At 36.7% G+C, this 16724-nt stretch overlaps 1 protein-coding gene across 1 annotated transcript in view; it reads left to right on the forward strand.

The window, feature by feature from the left end:
* The first annotated feature begins 3114 nt into the window (after positions 1-3114).
* LOC123874769 (putative epidermal cell surface receptor) overlaps positions 3115-16724 on the forward strand; it is a 39679-nt gene continuing 26069 nt past the window's right edge. Inside the window, exon 1 of the mRNA XM_045920257.1 lies at positions 3115-3304. The gene's annotated coding sequence lies outside the window, so the exon portion shown is untranslated. The remainder of the gene's footprint in view (positions 3305-16724) is intronic.

The raw sequence follows: 16724 nt of genomic DNA on the forward strand, positions 1-16724 counted from the left end.
CACGATTAGCTTACATAATTGATTTACAAAAAAACTAATGTAAATGCATTGTAAATGTACCTACTTATAAGAGTGTTTATCATGAAATGTTATAACATATTAGGGCTATAGTGATATCAAATAAAGAAAAATAGGGCTTCCTGTACAAATGTACTAACATTTCCAGAGACGTCGAAGCCTCGTTCTGTTAAAAGATCCCTATTTCGTAACTGTGCCGTCGCGACGATTGATACGGCACTAAGTAGTGCGCGAAGACCTTTATCCTTCCCTCTCTTATAATGCTGTAATGTGCCCGTTCACTCAATGGTATGAGCCAGGTATATCCTGGCATTGTGTTCTAAAGAATTCGAAATTGTTAAACCACGTGAATAAACAGTTTAAACAATGCATGCCTGGTTTTGTTGTTTTACGTACAGATTGGTATTTTCAAATATTTTTTTTCTATCTCGCCGTTTTATAGTTTACGTTAATTTAACTTGTGGTAATTTTCTGTTTTAGGATTTAATTAAAAACATTTTTATCAAGACCATGAATCTATACTAATATTATAAATGCGAAAGCGTGTCTGTCTGTCTGTCTGCTACCTTTTCACGGCCCAACAGTTTAACCGATTCTGAGTTTTGGTACAGGGTTAGCTATCCTGGGGACGGACATAGGCTACTTTTTATCCCGGAAAATCGAAGAGTTCCCACGGGATTCCTAAAAACCCATCCGCTTAACCGATTTGTATGGGTACCGAGGTAGCTTGCGTCCCTGTAATTGATATAGGCAACTTTTTATCCCGGAAAATGAAACAGTTCCCAAGGGGTCTTTAAAAACCTAAATCTACGCGGACGAAGCCGCGGGCATCTTCTAGTTAAAGATAAAATATGCAATACCTGATTTTTATAGTTCTAACCCGTAAAAAGAGCTGCCACATACCTACAGACAGGAGGAGGAGGAGGTCTAATTTATCACAACCCAGCGCTGGCCCACTACTGAGGACGAGTTTTCTCTCAGAATGAGAAGGATTTAAGTCATAGTCCACTATTTAAGTTTCAAGACCCAGCGATTTGTGCTGTAGGTGCGTTGTTAGTTTCATCTTTCATACAGCTTAAATAGAATAGGTAGGTATAATATGCGACAGGTCGAGATGGCAATCAGAGTGGCACAGTCCCCGCACTAACCCGGTGCGGGATAGCTAGGGTTGCCAACTCAGTTGATCAGAAATCCGGGAGGTAAAAAAACTTAATAAAAAAAAAATGTTTTATTTAAAGTTATATTTTCGTTTTCGTTATAATATTTGACGCTCAACCAGTTCACATCAAAGACTATATATTTATATATATTTACCACTATGATATTTAACTTTTCTCTTTTTCGGCAGTGTTTTCTGCGTTGAGCTTTCCGAATCCAACAATACACTTTATTTAGACTAACAGGAACAAAAACAGTATTCGGATTCGCATACAAGATTTACAATACAAAATGCGCACGGAAATCTGGCTGTGATTACGCAACTAGGCGCGAAATCGCCGACCGGTCCGGGCGTACCTATGTCTCTGGACATGGTCTGGACTGACTGTTTTCTATATTTACAAAGTATTTTGTGACTGACTGACACTGACGGACAAGCTGTGCGTGTAGCGCCAGCGGGTAGGTAGCGGGGGCGGGCGAAGTGGATCACAGTGTGGCGCTCGCGCCCCAACCGCCTCGCCACACACTGGTCATTCGCCAGTCCGGGAGATTTTAGCTGCGTTCCTGGAGCCGGGAGATTTTAAAATCTAATGCCTTTTTTCCGGGAGAATCCCGGAATTCCGGGAGAGTTGGCAACCCTAGGGATAGCGCGGGTGACGCGCGGGGCGTATCCTCGCCTCATATCCCAATTGCAACTTCGACCAGCGCGTACTATAGGCAGGGATATTACGTAGGTAGGCACAAAAACATCTTTAATTCATTATACCTATTAAAAACGTGGGCAGTATACGTGTACCGATTAAACCATGTTGAAACGACATCCAAATCGGCATAGTCCATATAAAGGCGTGACCATTTCTAAACAAGTTCGTCTAAGGTTAAACTTTGAGTCACTATAGACTACAGAGCCACTGGGACTTGGGAGGCAGCCGGCGTTCGTTTTCGAGTAGGTACCTTGACCGATTTAGTCGGTACTTACATCCTGACCGCTTCGGACGTCATCGAACGTTTTATGAGTCAAAAGAAAGCCTTTGGCAGTCCCCTACTATGAGTTCCCTTCAAAAAAAACGTCGATGTTCGAGTTCTTAGAATAAATATATTTTTATTCAAGTAAACTTTAACAAATGCTTTTGAATAGTCAAAATAATATACCACTGGTTCGGAATGCCGTTCCTACCGAGAAGAACTAGCAAGAAACTCGGCGGTTGCACTTTTCAAGTATTCATTTTTCAATACTATGCCATACTATACAATCAATTGCACCCCCGCTTGGCCAGTCATCATTGGCTAGTGACAGTTAATTAGAGAAGGTTTAAGGTTGCTTTGGTAGGTAGGTTTTGTAGAATTACGCCTGATGAGGTCGGACCGAAAAACGAGATTGAGCTTTTCTGTCAGATACCTAAGTAATTATTCTCAGTAGAAAACCAGAGTTAAAAAATTGGTCTTGTTAAACCCTGTGCCTGAAAAAGCACGTTATAGCGATGATCCTGCGCCTGATTTGTCTCCACTCGATACATCGAACTATGAGAGTGAGAGAGTAGAGAATTCACCCGTGTTTTTGCATCACACTTGTGCACTACAATGTCCCATCTTAGGCCACATCATCACTTCCCATCATGTGCGATTGTGATCGTGGTCTGGGTCAAGCTTGCACCTATAGGAGGAAAAATGGCTAAACAAATAAAACAGATCAAAGGGTGTTGGCGGAACGAATGTGATGAACACACTCTAGGTATGTTGAGAATAAATATTTAACTCAACCACCTACCTACTGGGTACATGTACATAAACTTATATTTTATTGAACTCGAATTCACAGTTAATATGAACGAGTACGCATGGTAGGGGACCGCTGATGCGTTTCGCCGCGTCGAAGAAAGGCTCGGAGGCTCGCTTTCGATGTTTACAGGGAGAAATCTAAGACCGGTCTCACTCAGTTCGAGCCGCGCGCCGCGTTCACACGTAGACGAATAGGTGTATTCCAACTACGTTATAACGTGTCAACAACCTACAAACATCTCGAAGAAACTCCGCCGAGATTAACACTGTGTTCCGCTGTGCTGTGTGGTGTAAAACTTTTTTTTTGATTAGAAAGTGCGTGTGTTGTGTGTATTACTTCGGAACACCGGTACGTTTGAAATGTAATAGCGGTATTATTTAGGGCTTCCATTCACTGTTAGAAAGGTAGCTTCTTACTATTGGCGTACGCGCAGTTATTTAACGGCTTGTTAGGAAAAAAATTGTGAAATTTTACTTAGGTAACTAAACTATCGACTCTACAGGTATGGACTATAGATATTTACCAATGCTATTCACAAAATAGATAAAAGTAATTTCTTACTAAGTGGATTCGAACCCAGGACTCTATGCTTCCTACAACACTATAGGGCGCCTTCAGGTATAGGCCTCCAATAGGATTGATATTGAAACTTTTGGAAAACGATTGGATACAAATTCTTCGCCAGAGAAAAATCCAAAAACTGCTTCAAATAGATACTTATCTAAGTATATTTTTAGGGTTCCGCACCGCATCGCCGCACGCAATAAAAATTTCAAATAGGCTGCCATGAAAATTAAAAAAAAATAAAAAGTATTATTTCGTGTATGATGGTACGGAACCCTTCGTGTGCGAGTCCGACTCGCACTTGACCGATTTTTTAGTTAATCAGAATCATATTATTAATTTTTCTTCATTTTTTTATTAAAATTAGGTATGGGGTTATCCACACAATTTCCAAAATCGACATATTTTTGGTTATTAACATATTATATTTAGTCAATTAAGTACCTACCAAGTTTATTTTTAAAACTCTTGGTCAAAGTGCTATAATGGCATCTCTTTTTCGGTACACTACACTGAATAAGTCTATCCTTCTCACATTTTTGTTAATCAATTTGATAATGGCCCCTAAGTCCCACACGCTTACGTCATAACTCTAGGAATTTCCAAATAAGGTTTCAAAGAGTTTTATGAAAATCGTAACAGGATTTTATAAACTTATAATAATATGTCATGTTCACTTTGACCTTGAAGGTCACTGATAAATTTTATTTATTGAACAAGAATTTATTATGTTTTGATAAATAAATAACTTTAAGCCTAAGGCAAATATTTTAATGGTCAATTTGACATTTACGAAAATGGTTATATTACCTGTTTAAAAAAAATGATGCAAACAAGTTATCAAAAATGCTCCATACAAAAGAGTTCAACGAATGTCTGTAATGTGTACGCTAAATGATCACAGTTATTAGGCAAAAGGTACAAGGATAAGTCAATGGTAATAGATTATCTAATTTTAGGCATAGATGAATCGTATAGGTAGTCAATTTGGATGACAGTAATTTTGCAAATAAATATCTAGGTACCTATATGATTAGGATAGGATTTTAAACTCGAACTCAAATCATTTATTCAAAGTAGGTATTGTTCTTTTGATGGTCAGAATTGACAGATTTTTACGATGATACAGTAGTGATAATAAATTACGTAAACTTAACAGGGCTCCCTCCGTCACTCGTTTCATACAATCGTAGTTCCAATTTCATTTGAATATTAAGCAACCAAAGTCCATGAAATGCAGACATATTCTAGAAACTAATATCTGTGTCTGTGGGGTTTTAGATTTTTCTAAAAATATGTAGTTTTGAAATTACAGGGGCTCAAAGATTTGTATGAAAATTTTTAAGACCGTGTAACTTTGAAACCGAATATTTTAAGAGAAATCTGGAAAACCACAGACATAGATATTAGTTTCTAGATTATGTCTGCAAAATTTCATGGACTTTGGTTGCTCAATATTCAAATGAAATTGGAACTACGATTGTATGAAACGAGTGACGGAGAGAGCCCTCTTAAAGCTAAAGCTACGAGGGTTCCAAACGCGCCCAGGTCTGAGAAGGTAGGATCAAGATAGGATCTACCTACAGGCAGAGATTGTACAGCGGTGATAGCCTAGTGGTTAAGACTTCAGCCTCTTCGGGGAGTACGGAATTCGAATCCCAAAAATCAATATCACTTGTTCTAATAGTGAAGGAAAACATCGTGACCAAACCTGCATGTCAAAGAGTTCTCCATAATGTTCTCAAAGGTGTGTGAAGTCTGCCAATCAGCACTTAGCCAGCGCGATAGATTACGCTCTAAGCCCTTGTCCCTGAGAGGAGAGCCGTGCTCAGTAGTTGGCCGGCGTTGGATTGAAATGATAATGTAAGTACCTATGGATAATTTTAGACTAGATCGCGCAGTTTTACTTAGGAATTGATATCTCGATCCATACTAATATGTATATGTATTATAAATGAGAAAGTGTGTCTGTCTGTCTGTCTGCTATCTTTTCACGGCCCAACAATTTAACCGATTTTGACGAAATTTGGTGCACGGTTAGCTTATATCCAGGGGATGGGCTACTTTTTATCCAGGAAAATCAAAGAGCTCCCACGGGATTCCCAAAAACCCATCCGCTTAACCTATTTGTATGTTTGGTGCCGAGGTAGCTTGCGTCCCTGTAATTGATATAGGCAACTTTTTATCCCGGAAAATCAAACAGTTCCCACGGGATCTTTAAAAAACCTAAATGCGCGCGGACGAAGTCGTGGGTATCCTCTAGTCTGGTCAGCTCAGCTCAGCTCTACTCCGCGCCGCTCCGCTTCAATAGAAACATTTGCCATTTTTCATCGCTCTTCTCCGCTTCACTACGCCTAAGTGGAACCGCACCCTATATCTTATCCAGCGAAGAAAACCGCATAACACTACTCTGGCGAACTGTAATGTAACAGATAAGATTGAAATGCGATATGTCATACAACAACCTGAATTCATATTTAATAATCCGCTATAATCAGTATAATGCAGATAATGTCGGAGTGGTCAGTTATAATAATTATTTTTAGATTAAGAGTCGCTGTAAGTTCAGCGACCTGTGTAGCCAAGCTAAATAGCCATTTCCATATGCAAGAACTGTATGATGAACGGTGTTTGTTGCCTTTCATTAGATATCTATTTTGTTATATTACTTTATAAATAAATAGAAGATGCTTCTTAATATATCTAATATTTGAATGAATTTAAAAAGAATGTGCAGTCAGTATGGTGGCAACTGCCAACAGAAGTTAAGCATATCTACTTGACACTTCCATTTACAAGTGTAGGTAAATTAAAAATTTATAACACCCCCGACAAGTGAAGGTTACAGTAACTAGAAAAGAGCTGATAACTTTCAAACGGGTGAACCGATTTTCTTGGATTATTAGCTAGGAACACTCTCGATCAAGCCACCTTTCAAACAAAAAAAAAAAAAACTAAATTAGAATCGGTTCATTAGTTTAGGAGCTACGGTGCCACAGACAGATACACAGATACAAACGTCAAACTTAGGTATAACACCCCTCCTTTTGGGTCGGGGGTTAAAAAGGATGTGCAGTCAGTGGCAACTGCCAACTGAATTGAAGCATACCTACTTGACACTTCCGTTTAAAATAGAACCTAGATAGGTTGCGCTCGACATAACTACTGTGCTCCCCCTGGCCTGCGGATTTTCCTCAAGAAAAAAGGGAACAAATAAGAGCTAATAACATTAGCATGTTGGTGAAGCGACCTTCAAGTTTTAACCCATTTCAATTATTATAAATTATATAATTATATTATTGTAAATTGAATATGTATAATGTGTTTAATGTGTTTACATATGTACTTGAAAAGAGCAACCGCCGAGTTTCTTGCTGGTTCATCTCGGTAGGAACGGCATTCCGAACCAGTGGTAGATTTTTTTGACGATTCAAAATCACTTGTAAAAGTTTAATTGAATAAAAATACTTTAGATTTTTTCAAAATCGACCAACCCGCCTAAATAAGTTGTCGCTTCAAAAATTATCCTATTTGCATACTTCAACATATTACAGGTTACAACTCTCTACTGCAGTAGGTACCTAGTACCTACCTGTAGCCTACATGAGATAGGTTAATATTAGAACCCTCGTAGCTTTAGTTTTAAGTTACGTAAACTATATCGTACAAAAACAATTTCGACCATCAAAAGGAGTACAATTGTACCTACTTTGAATAAATGATTTTGACTCTGACTTTTGACTTTGACTAAGATATTTTATGTAAGATTATTACAAGGCACTGTACAGTTGGTATGCTAGGTATTTATTATAAGTATTTTGCCGTTAACTAAATTACTTGATTCGGCTGTCAGCAGTCAGCCGCGACTCCCTCGCTGAAGCCGGTTCCCATGTGTGCCGAGGCCAATGTGTCAACGCACGTGGCAATACCACATTCGATCAGATATTTAATACCGCGAACTACTCGTATGTATGGACTGTGAAGTATCGAAAGATTGCAAAATAAAAACTTCTGAAGAATATAACTGTCTATAGATGTATATTATACTATCTAGTTATGCAAAGAACAATTATTAAGACCCGTAGGCCGTAACCCTTACCTATCCACAACTGACAACGAATTTGAACATATTTTTTTGTTTTTTAAAGAATATTAGCCATGCTAATCATACCTAACTAATACTCCCCTTTCCCCTCCAATTAAACTTACAAAGCTTGTGCGTGGAGTGGGTACGACAATAGTGCAACGGGTGGGGTTTGAACCCCCGACCTTTCGGAATTCAGTCCGCTCCTCATCCGTTGAACTATCGACGCTCAACGATCGAGGATTTTATTATGTAGGCTTTTCTTAATCCTGTATGTTTCAGATTCTTGATTCAGCCTCTTTTCTGACCTCATTAATTGTTATGTGTAGTGAAAGTACACGCATTGTTACGCAGATTATGCTGGAATGCACCTAGATACTGAATCATGGAAAATTCGTAGAAAAGAGGTTTGTTTACACAGTTGCTATTTTCTAAAGGCCTGAGCAGACGCAAGGACCCTACAACTGAAAGTCACAATAATAATTCACAATACGAATTTTTGAAAATCAGTGAGGGGGTGGAATTTTCAAAAATCCTGAAACCATTTCTTCATTTTTGACTAAAAACCTAAATACCAATTATTATGGAAATAACTTAAACCAGTGATAAAAATTATTTCAATAGAAAATCTTTCTGTCTATTTCTATTTCTAAATGACGGACTTTCATAAAAACTTTCATCCTCTATTACTGCAAATTTCACTTCTGAGGGGCGTTACCTTCAGAAGTGAAATTTGCAGTAATTGTGAAAAGTACGTTGCGTATTTCTTTATTTTTGTGAATAACTTAATTAATGACGGATTTTCATATAGGTAAACTTTCATCCCTCTTTTGACGCCCTTATGGGTTGAATTGAATTTACAAAAAATATTTGTTAGTAAATGCCTGCATTATGATGAACCTGCTTCATTTGAAATTACTAACTCCAGCAGTTTAGGCTGTGTATTCATAGTCAGGTCAAGTATTTTTAACACGTCTTTATTATAAGTGTACAGTCATAGACAAGTCTTTTAGTCTGTATAATATGTCTTATATAAGTAGATAGATTTTGTAATGCCTCTAAAAATAAAGATCAAATAAAAAATAAGGGGCTTTTACCACCTTTTACTGTGCACGACTGTACAGTAGCTACAAGATTATTATTATTTCCTACCAACGTACCTGTTCAAGTTACGGTACTTACGAGTACACTTTGGATTGTATAATTTTCACACATCTTTTGAATCCTGTTGTATAATACAGTCATGCGAAAATAAGTCCTAAATATGTGGAGTAAAGATTATTTTCCTTTACCAAATTTTTTCAAATATTTATTCCGCTCAGATACATCGTACTTATTCGACATAACAGTGAGATAACAGTAACATGGTATGTTACTATGTATAATAATATGTTTATGTTGGAAAACTTAGTGAACAGTAACATATTATTATAAAATATAAATACCTACCTGTCTACTATGTTATTAATTATACTCACGCTGGATAGCGCCGTGTGAGAAATAATTAGGTATAGTAGGTACTCGTACCTATACGGTTACGTACTCATACCCGCGTTAACATACCGGTATGTTACCAGGGATGCCAATGATAGATTTAAGTATAGGTACCTTCTTACGTTTTTTTTATTTTTTTTTATTTTACTCACATATCTACCCTGCCATAGAGTTTTGTAACTCTAGGTAGCCAAATGAAATTAAAAAGATATTTTTTTCGTAACAATAACTCAGAATTCCTTATTTTAGAGGACGTTAAAATGTTATTAACTTGTCGGCAGCACTTATTGTACTTACGTGAGGTGGCATTCGAAGTGGGGACGATCCCCCACCTCATATCCCGATTGCCATCTCAACCTGTCGCGAACTATACCTACATATTCATGAAAGGAATTTGAGATATAGATATACCTACCTTAGGTTTGCTTAGCAAAGAATATAAAATATAATATTTTAGTTAGTGCAAAATCAATAGAATCAAATCTACCTACCTACAGTAGGTACCAACCCTGGTATAGTAATAACTGTTATTAAATCGCTTTCCGGTAAAAATAATAATTATTTTTTAACATATGCTGTAATTAAAGGTAACTGTAGTTAGTCTGTGTCTCATGTAACACCACAAGTAGATAAATTAAATATATTCCTTGAATGAAAACCACAGTTTTACGATATATACTATCGTAAAGCTGTGGTATGGGTTTAATGAAACTGACGTACCTACCTATCTTTCTCAATAAGCCCGCTCCCATCTTAGACTGCATCATCACTTACCACTAGATGAGATTGCGGTCAAGGGCTAGCCTATATTGGAATAAAAAATAGAGTTATCTTTCATGTGATGCTATTAAAATTAATAGTTAGTAGTAACCCTAATACAAAATCATCAATATGCTAGTTGTGTCTTTCAAATTCACAATGACCCGAGCGACATCGCCCGCCAGACTCTGTAATTCAAATTCATGAATATAGATAAACAGCCGATTTAAAAATCGTAAATTCTTTCCTAATTTACACATTTATTCAAGATCCCACACCAGTGGAAAATTTATTAATTTCCTAGCTACAAACATGCTTTGACAAAACATTGAAACTTTTATTCAAAATATTTAGGTAAACTTTTACAATGCACTTTTGAGTTTTGAGTAGGTACCTAGTCAAAAATCATTCCCACCTATTTCTTGAATGAAAATCCTTTCGAAAGATAAAAACTTTTATATTAAGTACCATTATGTATAAGTAGCACTGCCGCTATCTATATGCTCAAAGTATACTCCAATCAAAGAAAAAGATAAACCATTTATTCAAAATAAATAAATGTTGCTTACTTTGAATAAAGTATTTTAAATGAATGTTACGTATTCTTTTTCAATTTTGATGGTCAGAATTGTAAGATTTGTAAGATGATTTTTAGTGGTGATAATTAATTACGTAAACTTAAAACTAAAGCTACGAGGGTTCAAAACGCGCACAATCGTCTCAAATATGTATATAGGCATACATATATATATTATACGTTGGTACCTACTACAGCAAAACATAGACATAATAATATATTATCGCAATATAAAATACGATATTTCGATCTCAAAAGCATTATAAACTAAGAACTGAATCGAATGTTTGCGATGAATTTGAAGACATTTATTCGAAAGAAAAAGCAAATAAACAAGTTTAAGCTCACACAGGTTTCACATCCCGAGCTTTTATGATTTTTGAACGGCATGCGAGGCGGTTTGACCTCACGAGTGGACCTTAACGTGTAGGTTAGGTACCCTGGTGCATGTTATACATACTTGCGTTGGTATGTTTTACATTAAACTGCCAAGGACATAACATACAATTACAAATATTTGTTATTTGTATTTTATAGAAACTTTATTATTGTTTTTACTAAGCTTTTTCATTAGAATAATGACGTTACTAAATACATATTTGGTACGTTAGTGTAGAGTGGTTTTTCTTTGCAAAGCCGGTGGGTATATAACAGTTTTATCATCATCGTCACCCGATATACGTCCACTGCTGGACAGTGGACATAGATCTTATGTAGGGACTTCACAGGCCAAGGTCCTGCGCCTGAATCCAGCGGGCAGCGGGTCCCTGCGACTCATTTGATTTCGTCGTCCACCTTAGTGGATACCGGACGGTATTTCAAGCTTTCAATTTACTGTTAACCAAATACTAAAATCCAACGTTACTACATTTATTACTGGAAAAAAGGATGGAAAACATCTCCACTCAAAAAACAGAGCAGGGTGACCCTAATAAAAAGGGGAACTTTTATTTAATATGCAAAAGGCCAAGGTACCCGAGCTACTTCGTATGCGAAGCATATAATATTCAACCTCATTATAGGCTAAAAGTTATCAATCTATAAATAATAATGCGTTCTAAAAATGTAAAATTTAGCATTGAGATGGGCAATTTTAATTTAGATTATCTGCTTATATCCATCTACCTATCAACACACATTGCAAATTCGAGGCACATGGCTAGTGAACTAACCAACCAATATTATGATGTCTATCAAACATTATGGGGACTTCGTCTGTGGTGGCGTTTGCTGGCGCGCGTGTTATGCCTTTTTGGAGTGTTTTTTTGTTAGAAGTGGCCGGTTTTTGTGTTCTGCTGGTGTTTATTGGTGGTCGAACTGACTGGGAAGCGCTCTAAAGGGGCGCCGCGCCGCGTGTGTGTCGGCGGGCGCCGGCACGGACGAAGTCCATACTTATACATAATATAGTTTCCCTAACTTGTAAATATAACTACAAACTTGACATTGGCTGATCAGTGTAAAGCCAGACGAGAGAGAAAAAAAAATCAAACATTATTGTAGATAGGTAGGTACATAAAATATACTAATACCTAATGCATATGTATATATATGTATATATACATCAGGTATTAAAGTGCGTGGAGGCATTTTTATTGTTTCGAATGTGTAATTCTAACCGGCGCGAATGCAACGGTTTGGACCTGCATAAATGGGTCTGCACTCTGCAGGGACCCATAATAATTTCTACTCATGTGCCCATATAGTATTTTATTCGGCTAACGACTACATTCTTTTAGAGTTAAAAATATAATGTAGTGCTCTCTGCTCTTGTAGTCTATACTAATATTATAAAGAGGAAACCTTTGTATTTTTGTATTTTTGTATGTTTGTATGTTTATATTGAATAGGCTCAAAAACTACTGGACCGATTTCAAAATTTCTTTTACCATTACTTAGAGGGATTCTTCCGAATCCGTATAGGCTATATTTTATCCCGGAAAATCCCGTGCGAAGCCGGGGCGGGTCGCTAGTTGTATATAAACTTGTAATAATTGTCGTTTTTACTGTTAATTTTACGGAAACTCATCGATTTTGTTAATTTTGCCTATCACTGATGATAATCCGTTGACGACGGATGTCCGGATTGCGGAATGGCACAAAGATTCTTATAACTCTACATCGCCTCTACTTTTTATGCATGAAATTACGCTTATCTTTTTATCCTAAGTATTCTACAAAACTTGAAAGCAAATATTTTTTACCTAAGTGACTAGTTCTGCTCTGGTAACTCTTCTCAATAGGCAACCGATAAGCAATCTTGACATATTTGAGAGTCAAATAGCAGGACGAAAATATATTACTATGCCATCACATTGTGAACTTTGTGTGTAGTGTCAAAAGGTAACTTTTTGTTCACGTTTCAGGGACCCAGGACCCAGGTAAGTAGAGCCTAGGGTTCTACCTAAAAAAGGAAGTCGCTAATCAACGGGTGATTTTATCTTAAGTTATAAACCGAAATATTTAGCTAGGTACCTACCTATAGATTATATTGGATGGATATACTTACCATAATTTTATAATGATACATGTGATCTTAGGTGTTTTGTCTAGATTTTTTACTATTTGACTTTTGTAATGTTTATAGCAGTACTGACAAGATGCGGACGAATGACCGCGATAACCCAACTGCCTGATTAAATCTATTAGAATTGAGTGGGTATGTATATTTGAATTGGATGTAGGTATCTTGGTATCGCACGGCGGCGTATTGCAGAGTCCTGAATCCTGATAGTAATCTCTCTATGTGTGTTCTACCTCCAAGTCTTTGATATTCTCTTTCGACCGCGAGCTTGCGATCATGAATGTTGTATGGTTGGCAAACATAAAGACAGAGGGCAATCGTTCCAAAGCAAACCTTTTGGTCTTGGCGTCTCTAGTCGTCATTACCTGCCACCACTACCATAATACAACCATATAGGAAACTTTTTACTATTCCCTTTATTCTTGGTTAAAAAAAGACTACATAAAAGTGTACCTAGTAAGTACATACCTATTTAGTCCTTTTATAAAATTACCAAATGTCTGACGATACTACATCTGACCACCTCTGACGATACTACATCTGATTATATCTGACGATATTACATCTATGTCCATGTTTCTGATTAAATAATAATTGTGGAACCAATTCCCTTAGGCGGTGTTCCCACTAGATTTTAACATGGAGTTATTCAAGGGGCGAATTCTTCTTCTTCGTCGTAACACTATTGGCAGAGCGGTTGTGGTCATCACGAAGTGACAGTTTTGGGGGCAGATGTTATACGCCTCACGAGCATTCTCCACTTTCTGAAAAGCCGGCAAAGCATTGACGGTTCCATTGGTGCTTCAAATGTTTCATTTATAGAAGAGATATATTAATAGTAAGAAAAAATGCTAATTTAAGGAGATCACAGAAAACTCTCAAAACTCACATGTAGATGCGTAAGAGTCGTTAGAAGGTGCTGCGAGATGCAAAGTGAAGAAAGAAAATGAGATGTTAGCAGTTCTTATCGATATCAGCCGTAAAAATACTTCCGCGCAGATTATCACTGAAGTCTGAGTTTATAAGCGTTTCTTCGATCTGCCCGGATCGTTGCACATCTTTTGCGGCTATTGCGCTGCAAATCTTGCAGTTTTTCTCATGGTATGCGATTTTTTTTTTTAATAAAGAATATTAGGCATACTAATCATCAGTAAAACTCCCCTTTCCCCTCCAATTAAGGTAAAGCTTGTGCCAGGAGTGGGTACTACAATAGTGCAACGGAATTTGCCTTTCGGAATTCAGTCCGCTTATCCGTTGAGCCATCGAGGCTAACTTTTTGCCATGTTTGCAATCAATGAAGATGAAAACTAAATATACGTTGGTACATGTTTTAATGGCATTCCTACGTTGAGAATCATACTTAGGCATTTGAAATATGCAGCTATTCCGCCTGTCTATAATATTTCATCCATTAATTTGCTTGTATCATGAAACGGAAGACGAACGAAGAATCTACCATCCATTAGTATTGACTAAGACAAATGGATGAATTATGTGAGATTATCATTAAGGCTATTAATTAAAGTGGAGGTTAACGAAGAGCATTGAAAAGCTAAATAAATCAAGATGGGAAAACCATCTAGTAGGGAATAATAGACATAATTACTTTACGTTTAAATAATATTTCCCTTCCCTTCAACTAAAAGTACGACATTAGTGCAAGACGTTTGGTTTGAACTTTCGACCTTTCAGATTTCAGTCCGCTTCTTGATCGTTGAGCTATAGAGGCTATTCACGTCTCTTAATGCCCCTATGAAACTTCGACAAATTTTTAATAGGTATAATTTCATAGGTTTTCCTCATTAAAAATCTATTAGTAAATATTTGATTGTTACCTACCTTCGTTGCAGGCGTATGAGGCCTGCGTATAACGACAAAAGCGTGTTAAATACTTGCCGGGGGATTTTCCGTATCACGCGATAAGTCAATAAATTTTGAAAAATAGAAATTTTTTGAAGCATATCGAAATAAAAAGTCAGTCAAGTCTGAGTCAGACTCGCACACGAAGGGTTCCGTACTATCGCACATGAAATAACATTTTTTAATTTTTAATTTTCGTAGCGGCCATTTTGAAATTTTTAACCCCCGACCTAAAAAGAGGGGTGTTATAAGTTTGACGTGTGTATCTGTGTATCTGCCTGTTGCATCGTAGCTCCTAAACTAATGATCCGATTTTTATTTAGTTTTTTTGTTTGAAAGGTGGCTTGATCGAGAGTGTTCTTAGAAAATCCACGAAAATCGGTTCAGCCGTTTGAAAGTTATTAGCTCTTTACTAGTTACTGAACCTTCACTTATCGGGAGTGTTATAAATTTTTAATTTACACTTGTTATTATTTGTTGTTATAGCGGCAAAAGAAAATACACATTCTGTGAAAATTTCAACTCTCTACTTACTATTACGGTTCACAAAATACAACTCGCTGACAAACAGATGGATGAACGCCAGGGGAGGCTTAGTAGTAGGATCCCATTCGCAACTTTTACGGAACCCTAAGAGTGTTTTCACCAAACCATTTCATTCCATCGCACAATAACGTTCACATAATAATTAAATTATCATCGCAGTCGTAAAATATAAAAAAAGACTCTCAATGAAGTAATGTTAGGTGAAAGTTTGCTAACGAATGCATGTTTTATATTTTAAGAAATCGTTATTACTTTTTTTTTTGTCTGGTCACACCATGGTCACACTAATCCAAATATTTTAAATGTAGGTATTTTAAACTTATCGTGTCTATACTGCAACGACACGATATTTTGGTATTGATCGTGGAGCAGACGTACAAATGTGTCGTTTACTCGTTTCACTTTTCGACATTTCGGTGGGATCCCAATGCCTTGCTCCAAAATTAAAATGTTCTGTGTTTTTCTGTGTTTACTCTTTATTTTGTTATTTAAGAACAGGTTAAGTAAAGAAATTGTGCATATTTTGATCTTATTATTAAAGGAAATGTTTCGTTAAATTTAACGGTAGCTATCTATATCTAAGTAACTGAAACAGTTTTTTAGGCAACTTTATGACACCATAGATTTATTTTTTCAGTTTATCGCATACCTATTTATCCACGTACAATAATTTTGTAGACACTGACTTTAATATAAAAGAATATAATTTTAAAGAAATTTTACAAGTTGTGTACCTTTTTGTGCTTAAAATTTATCGGATCGATATCGTAACAACGTGTACTTCTCGTTAAGTATAAAAAGTCTATCAGACGATAGGCGATATCACGATATAGAAACTAGAAAGTAAATGACATTAGACGAAGAAATCTCATTCTATAATATGGGAGCTTATAATATTATAGCTAGCACCGTTTATTCTACTTTTTTATTCAATTAAGTAACTAAATCATTTCCAATTTTGAAGTAGTCATAATTAGATAGAATCTTTGTGTCCAACTAACCGTGCAAGTTATAACCACCTACTTAATAAAGTAATAAACGTTTTGTAAAATTATAAAGGCACTCTATAATTACTATAATGTACCTACTTACTTGTACTAGTACCTACTTACAATGAAAACCATACAAACCCAGTTTGCACAACGCAAGGCGAAACGAAGCCAGCTATTGGGGTCGATTTCTTTACAACTTAATCTTCCCACCACTCCCACCACACGTGGCCACGTTAAGCTATTGTTCTTAGCACACCGTCTGCTGCCATAGTTCGTGTTCACGTATACGTATATTAGCGGGCGATGGCGCGTTGGTATGTAGGTAATTGTATAGGCTCAAGCGCAAGTAGGATTTACAGGCTTTGACCATT

The sequence above is a fragment of the Maniola jurtina genome, chromosome 19 (assembly GCF_905333055.1).
Source record: "Maniola jurtina chromosome 19, ilManJurt1.1, whole genome shotgun sequence".
Classification (NCBI taxonomy): Eukaryota; Metazoa; Arthropoda; class Insecta; order Lepidoptera; family Nymphalidae; genus Maniola; species Maniola jurtina.